We start from the raw sequence: 6,800 nt of genomic DNA, 5'->3' as shown, positions 1-6,800 counted from the left end.
CCTCTCCCGGGGCTCCGGCCTCCTAGAGAGCAGCCGAGCGCGGGGCTGGGCTGCCTCCTCTCCCTGGGGCATCGGATTATTTTAGCACTTGCGGAAGGAACGGACGGAAACCGTAGTCACATGGAGAGCGAGGCGCTCAGCGACTCAGCACTCGCGGAGAGCAGGCATCTTAGAGGGAACTGCGGGCGGTGGCAGGGGGATGGGAGGGGGGACGGCCGGAGGGACGCAGGGCCCCGGGGCGCCTGCAGGTGACCCAGGAGGCTGGTGACTTAGGATCTCTCAGCCGTCCTAACCAAGGCTCCCAGGCTTTCTTGCCTTAGAGATTTTCTTTTTTTAAGTTTTATTTCAGTCACCTGCTGTTCATCACAATACGTGCACTCCTTAATTCCCATCGCCTGTTTGACCCATTCCCACACCCACTTGCCTTCTGGTAATCATTCGTTTGTTCTCTACAGTTAAGCCTCTCCCGGGGCTCCGGCCTCCTAGAGAGCAGCCGAGCGCGGGGCTGGGCTGCCTCCTCTCCCTGGGGCATCGGATTATTTTAGCACTTGCGGAAGGAACGGACGGAAACCGTAGTCACATGGAGAGCGAGGCGCTCAGCGACTCAGCACTCGCGGAGAGCAGGCATCTTAGAGGGAACTGCGGGCGGTGGCAGGGGGATGGGAGGGGGGACGGCCGGAGGGACGCAGGGCCCCGGGGCGCCTGCAGGTGACCCAGGAGGCTGGTGACTTAGGATCTCTCAGCCGTCCTAACCAAGGCTCCCAGGCTTTCTTGCCTTAGAGATTTTCTTTTTTTAAGTTTTATTTCAGTCACCTGCTGTTCATCACAATACGTGCACTCCTTAATTCCCATCGCCTGTTTGACCCATTCCCACACCCACTTGCCTTCTGGTAATCATTCGTTTGTTCTCTACAGTTAAGAGTCAGTTTCCTGGTTTGCCCCTCTCTCTTTTTTCCCTTTGCTCATTTGTTTTGTTTCTTAAATTCCACATATGATTGAAATGAAATAGGGTATTTGTCTTTCTCCGACTTGCTTAAGCATTATACTCTAGCTCAATCCATGTGGTTGTGAATACCAAGGTTTCATTCTTTTTATGGCTGAGTAATATTCCATTGCATCCCATAGAGCATTGCATATATATACATATGTACATATATTCATATATATGTATATGAATATATGTATATATATGAATATATGTACATATATATATATTCACATCTTCTTTATCCATTCATCAATCACTGAATCAATGGACACTTGGGCTGCTTCCATATCTTAACTAATAATGCTGCTATAAACATAGAGATGCATGTATCCCTTTGAATTAGTGTTTTTGTATTCTTTGTAGTATGATTGCTGGATCATAGGGCAGTTCTACTTTTTTAGCTTTTGAGGACCCGCCATACTGTTTCCCACGGTGGCTACACCAGTTTGCATTCCCACCAACAGTCCATGAGAGTTCCTTTGTCTCCACATCCTCACCAGCACTTGTTTTTTCTTATGTTTTTGATTTTAGCCGTTCTGACAGGTGTGAGGTGATATCTCATTGTAGTTTTGATTTGTGTTTCCTTGATGATAATCATATGTGTCTGTTGAACATTTGTATGTCTTTTTTAAGATTTTATTTATTTATTTATTTAGAGAGCACAAGCAGGGGAAGGGCAGAGGGAGAGGGAAAAATCGCTAGTAGACTCTGTGCTGCGCATGGAGCCTGACATAGGGCTCTATCTCATGACCTGAGCCGAAACCGAGTCAGATGCTTAACCTACTGAGTCACCCAGGTGCTCCCATCTGTATGTCTTCTTCTTCTTCTTCTGCTTCTGCTTCTTCTTCTTCTTCTTTTTTGAAGATTTTATTTATTTATTTGACAGACAGAGATCACAAGTAGGCAGAGAGGTAGGTGGAGAGAGAGATGGGGAAGCAGGCTCCCTGCCAAGCAGAGTGCCCAATGAGGGGCTCGATCTCAGGATCCTGGGATCATGACCTGAGCCAAAGGCAGAGTCTTCACCCCACTGAGCCACCCCGGTGCCCCTGTATGTCTTTTTTGAAGAAATATATGTTCATGTCTTCTGCCTATTTTTAATTGGATTATTTCTGTTTTTTTGGTGTTGAGTTGAATAAGTTATATATATATATATATATATATATATATACACACACACACACATATGTTATATATCATATTATACATATTACATATATGTATAATATGATATATAACAACTCTTTTTTTTAAAGATTTTATTTATTTATTTGACAGAAAGAGAGCACAAGTAGGCAGAGAAGCAGGCAGAAAGAGAGGGAGAAGCAGGCTCCCGGCGCAGCAGGTAGCCCAATGCGGGACTCCATCCGAGGCCTCTGGGGTTGTGACCTGAGCCGAAGGCAGATGCTTAACAGATTGAGCCACCCAGGCGCCCAAGTTATTTGTATATTTTGAATACTAACCTTTTATCAAAAATGTCATTTGCAACTATCTTCTCCAATTCACTAGGTTGTCTTTTAGTTTTGTTGTTTCTGTTCTGTGTAGAAGGCTTTTGTTTTGTCGTTATCCAAATAGTTCATTTTACTTTTGTTTCCCTTGCATCATGGGACCTATCTAGAAAAATGTTGCTAAGGCCGATGTCAGAGAAATTATGGCCTGTGCTCCATTCTAGGATTTTTATGGTCTCAGGTCTCATATTTAGGTCTTTCATCCGTTTTGAATTTCTTGTCTTAGAGATTTTGGGGAGTGGCGAACCACTGCCTATGAGCTCTGTTGACCTAGAAAATTTTCTTCAAGGTTACATCCAAGGGTAAAGCAGGAGCAGACTTAGAAAATGGGGAGGACATGCATTTTTCCAATCAGGAGAGAGTCCACCTTTGGAAGAGTCATTCGCTCAGGTAATCTTTATTAATAATCTCCTTTTATGGATGCCAGGCACTATGCTAACCGCTTTATTTGCCTTATTCATAGCTCCTGTTCTCAAGGAGCTTGAATCTAGTGGATAAGACAAGATATTTACAGTGTCTGCGGCATCCCAAGTGAGAAATGCAGGCAACCACACTAGGAGAGTCAGAGAAGGGATCTCCAGTTCTGTTCTTTCCTATAGAGCTAGAGGTTTGAAATGTCCGGGAGGGTTGGCTCGTATCTCTTATAGCCTGTTGATTTGTGATTCTGTGTGGCATTATTATCCTTGGAACATCCATCCTAAGAAAACAAGAGGGTGCCTGGGAGGCTCAGGCAGTTAAGCATCTGCCTTCGGCTCAGGTCATGATCCCAGGGTCCTGGGATCAAGCCCTGCATCAGGCTGTGCTCAGCCAGGAGCCTGCTTCTCCCTCTGCCCCTCATCCCACTCATGCACTCGCTCACTCTCTCTCTCAAACAAATAAATAAAATCTTCAAAAAAAAAAAAAAGTTAACCAACAACAACAAACAAGAGCAAGTCCTTCCTGCTCCAAACACCCAAAAAGTTGTCTTTGCTCCCGAAACTATTCATCCAAAATGGTAATAATGATGACATTAATGAAGAAACTAAAGTCAAATGAAAGAGAATAAAGGCTCTCTCCCAGGCCTTTTTCTTCACGTGGTATGCATTTTCTACTCACCTGGGTGTAATCACCTTTGTGTACGTATATGTGATAACTCCTGGATTATAATCTCTTATTATATTATAATTTTATAATATTATATATATTATATTATATATAATATTATATATAATATATTATAATACTATAATATATATTATAATTATAATATATTATAATCTCCAACATTCTCTCCCAAGCTCTTCCCGAGAAGATCCAGACTTATATTTTTAATTGTCTGCTGGTCAATTACTCCTCCCAGAGTGGCTGCAACACAATGTGTCCTTAACTGAATTCTTATCATCTGTCCTAGCCAGTTTCTCTCCCTGTTTGGCCGCCACCACTGTTAATGGCACGCCTGCATCCAGGCAGCCCAGCCCCTGACAACTTCACTGCTCACATCCAAGGGGTCACCCATTCCTGCTGATTCTAACTCAGAAATGTTTCTTTTCTTTAAAAAAAAAATTTTTTTTTAATTTATCTAGTTTAGAGAGGGGGTAGGGGGCAGAGGGAGAGGGAGCGGAAATCTCTAGCAGACCTCTCACTGAGTGTGGAGCCTGACCCGGGGCTTGATCCCATGCCCCCGAGATCACACCCTGAGCTGAAATCAAGAGCCTGGACACTTAACGGACTCAGCCACCGAGGCACCCGAACTCGGAAATGTTTCTTGAATCCAAACCTACCCTTCGTCCTTTCTGCTACTGCCCTGGGTCTAGATTCATCATGGTGCATCTGGACTATTTCAGCAGCCGCCTTAAACAGGGCTGTCTCCAATGCCGATTCTGCCCAGCAGCCACGGGCATCCTTCTAAAATGTATATTGGATAGTCTCGCCCCTGCTTTAAAGCCCTTTCATGGCTTGCCATTGCCTTTCTTACCTTTAAAACCAGGTTCAACAGCTTTAGGGGTCCCCAGAGGTCCCTCCAGTCTGCCTGGTGGGACTCTGAGCATGCTATCTCCTATTTATCCCAAGCAATTCCGCTTGTAAATGTTTTTTTTTTTAAGATTTTTATTTATTTATTTGACAGGCAGAGATCACAAGTAAGCAGTGAGGCAGGCAGAGAGAGGTGGGGAGGCAGGATCCCTGCTGAGCAGAAAGCCTGAGGCGGGGCTCAATCCCAGGACCCTGAGGTGGTGACCCGAGCCAAAGACAGAGGCTCAACCCACTGAGCTAAATGTTTTATATATTAAGATTCTTCACAGAATTTATTTTGAGGAAGGCAGCAGTTACCCCTCAAAAAAATCCTTAGAAAGCCAGCTGTCTTGATGGATTTGCGGAGACAAGCCAGTTTGTTGGCAAATAGCCCCAGCAGCTCTCCCTCTCTCATCTGGACCAAGCTGAAAGGACCTGAGACTTCCAGCTGAAATCGATGCGGCTCTACAGCTGAGAACAACACTTTCCCATGCCAGCAAGACTGTACCCTGACTGCAGAGCTCAGGATCCGACCCCCTCCCCTGCAGGCCGCACAAGGCAGAGGGGATCGGACTACTTCCTCTGGAGCACAACTGATGGCACATCTGGCCCCGCCCTTGCCAGGCACATCCCTCCTTGGGATGGTGAGAGTTTGGGGGACTATGTGCCTTTTTCTTTGAGCCTGCTCCAAGTGTTGTGGATTCTGTACCCATCTCCTGCTCAACTGTATAACAAAGCCAAGTTTAGTGTCCAGCAGGACACCAGCATTTCCGAGGAGAGCTGAAGTGAAAGCAAGGAGCTGGGCGCTTCTCAACTGGAGGAGAAAGTCCAGATGCCTCGTGTAGCCTAATCTTGCCTGTAGCCTCTCTTCATTATTACCTGCCATACTTCAACATGTGTCTACAAGTGGGTTTCATCCAGTCTTTTTTTTTTTTTGAAAGAGAACTTTTATTACTTATACATATGGAAGATTCAAAGCGTCCTCTCAGCCTAGTTTGGTGACCGAGTCTCTAGCCTTTGTCTCTTCCAACTTGGCACCGTGAGCCACCCATTCTGGACCCAGGATGTTGCCTCTCCAGTGATGGTGGGTCTCATCATATCTGTCATTGTAATTGGTTCTGATGGCTTCCACCAGCTTGGCAGAGCTCCTCTGTCTTGTGAATTAACCTATGTGAAGGCAACAGTAGTGCAGGTCTTCCCATGAACCAGACGCCCAGGCTGGCCTTCCACTTGGTAATGCGGTAGGGGACCGCCATCTTACGACACAGGGCAGGCATGAAGACAACCAGTTCAGTGGGATCCACATCATGTGCAATCACTACCAGCTGAGCCTGCTTGTTTTCCACAAGGTGGTGACAGTATTAACCCTAGCTTGAAGGACAAGAGGCATCTCAGTGGAGACATCTGCTTTGCTGACAACTTTCTTCTCAGCCCAGGCCAACGGTCTTGACTTCTTCTCTTAATCTGTCTCTGGTCTGTATCTGGGGGACAGCTTGGGCAGTTGAGCAGCTGTCTGGCAGTCCAGTGAACTGGTTAATCACAGGAGGCACTTTTATTTTTTTTTTTTAAAGATTTTATTTATTTATTTGACAGAGAGAGATCACAAGTAGACAGAGAGGCAGGCAGAGAGAGGGAGGGAAGCAGGCTCCCTGCTGAGCAGAGAGCCCGATGCGGGACTCGATCCCAGGAACCTGAGATCATGACCTGAGCCGAAGGCAGCAGCTCAACCCACTGAGCCACCCAGGCGCCCACAGGAGGCACTTTTAGACATTTATAGAGAATGGCCCTTTGTCACTGCAGCCAGATGTAGCGGGCCCACTTGACAAAGCTGGTGAGGTCCCTTTTGGGCTGGATATCCCATCTGATGCCAGAATTCTTGGGCCTTTTCTCAGACAGGGGACTGACCATCTTCTTGTCCTCCTGCTTCTTCCCATAGCAGGGACTGGGGCCACGTTCTTCCTCTTAGCCTTCTTTCCTTGGTGGCATCTTGGATGCCCAGAGGTGAGAACGGGTTTCATCCAGTCCTATCTGCTCACAATTTCCCTAAACACAGAACAAATGTTCCCCACTCTGTATTCCCCGTACAGTAGGGTTGTACAATAAGACCTCCCTTCCTTGCAATGGTATCTCCTCTGCCTACCCCAGCCCTCCCCATCCCCAAGCCATTGCTTGGGCTCCCCTCTTCTGGGAAGCCTCCCCAGCAAGATCTCCACCTGTGGTGTTTTCCACTCTGCCTTGGGTTCTCCGCCCCAGCCACTGACCGGCAGCCCAAACATCTGGGCCTTTACTTTGATGGCTGGGCCTGGCCAAGCAATGAG

At 46.5% G+C, this 6,800-nt stretch overlaps 1 pseudogene; it reads right to left on the bottom strand.

The window, feature by feature from the left end:
- Positions 1-5,467: 5,467 nt before the first annotated feature.
- On the bottom strand, positions 5,468-6,500 carry LOC111155032 (annotated as a pseudogene).
- Between the last annotated feature and the right edge of the window lie 300 nt (positions 6,501-6,800).

This window comes from Enhydra lutris, unplaced genomic scaffold (assembly GCF_002288905.1).
Source record: "Enhydra lutris kenyoni isolate GAN:26980312 unplaced genomic scaffold, ASM228890v2 scaffoldscaffold39, whole genome shotgun sequence".
Taxonomy (NCBI): Eukaryota; Metazoa; Chordata; class Mammalia; order Carnivora; family Mustelidae; genus Enhydra; species Enhydra lutris.
Note: the sequence above shows the minus strand (reverse complement) of the source record. Positions and strands in the feature narration are given on the sequence as shown.